Below are 1,341 nucleotides of genomic sequence, written 5' to 3'. Positions count from 1 at the left end.
ATGGCCTTTGACTGCCTTTATTTTTAGCCCCTAGATGAATTCCTACCTCCCTGTGGCCCAATGAACTTTCCCAGCAGGTCTGAAAGTTTGAGTCAAAAGAAAAGCAGTGGCAAGAAAGAAGACCCAAACACTTCTGTAGTCCCCTTTCTGATACTCTTTGGCATCGGCAGTTGTGTCTTTGATGATCTGGAGAGTTGGGGACATGACCCTGGCAGTGCCATGGAGGGCTGGGAGCTCCTTCTCTTTCTTTGTTACTGGATAATTGATGCTTTCTTATTTTCATGCAAATGAACTTCAAAAACAAGTCCCCCATGGACCCGCTTTCACCAGATGGGCCCCTTGGTGTTAGGCACCCTAAAGGCCTGAGCTACCTCCTCTAGAAGTGGCAGCCCCTCCCCCAGTCTTTCTCAAATTGTCTTCCCCACCTCATTGTCCTTTGTTCAGGATGAACCTAGGCTATCTGAGTCGGGGGTGGGTACTCATCTCAGCTCAAGGGAACTGTGAAGGATAACTGTAGAAATTTAATAGGGGGTGGCTCGCATTCGTTGAGGAGCCTGCTAAAGGCTTAGAGGATGAGCTGGACACTACGGCTTTGCATCTTCAATAGGCTCTTGGGTAACTGGAATCAGGTAAATATTTTTGATCACTCCCTGCATGTCTTGTATGGCATTAGCACTTTTACAGCATCATCTGATGCCAGTCTAGGCTTCTAACCACTGCACTGCATAGCCTACCCCTAGTTAGTTCACTTAATCCTCTCACAGCACTTGTCACATCTTGTCCTCAGGGTTTACTCATCTTCCCCACTAGACTGTGAATGCCAAGAGGCAAGAATGATATTGTTTTATCTGCCTCATCTACGCAGCATTGCCCAGCCCAAGGTCTGGCACATACATTGGTCCTGGGGGAGTATCGAGGTGGTTGTGAAGGGGTTTTACATTCTGTGCCCCTTACCTCTGTGAAGTTGGGCCAGTTGATCAAAAGCTTTGGATGACCTGGTTTGGGAGCTGAAGGACTTTGGGCATAGGCATATTGGTTTATTTACAGGGGTCTGCTGAGGTCTAGATTCCCCACAGAGGCTACTAGCTCAGACCCTCCAGCAGCTTGTATGGCCCCTGATATGACTGGCCTCTTTGCATGTGCTTGCCTCTGGTTTTCAAGGTACCAGATGCCAGTGGACAGGTTACTCAGTGGCACCCATTCCCACAGCTAGAAAGCTGCTTAAATAGATGTGTAGCACCTGCCTCTAAGAACTCATAAACCATTTCTGTTTGGAGACCTGACCTGGTTCCTGGGGAGGTGGCCCCCTCAGGGCCTGGGCACCTGGTAGGGGAAGAAATG

The sequence above is a fragment of the Pteropus medius genome, unplaced genomic scaffold (assembly GCF_902729225.1).
Source record: "Pteropus medius unplaced genomic scaffold, Ma_sr-lr_union100, whole genome shotgun sequence".
NCBI lineage: Eukaryota > Metazoa > Chordata > Mammalia > Chiroptera > Pteropodidae > Pteropus > Pteropus medius.
Note: the sequence above shows the minus strand (reverse complement) of the source record.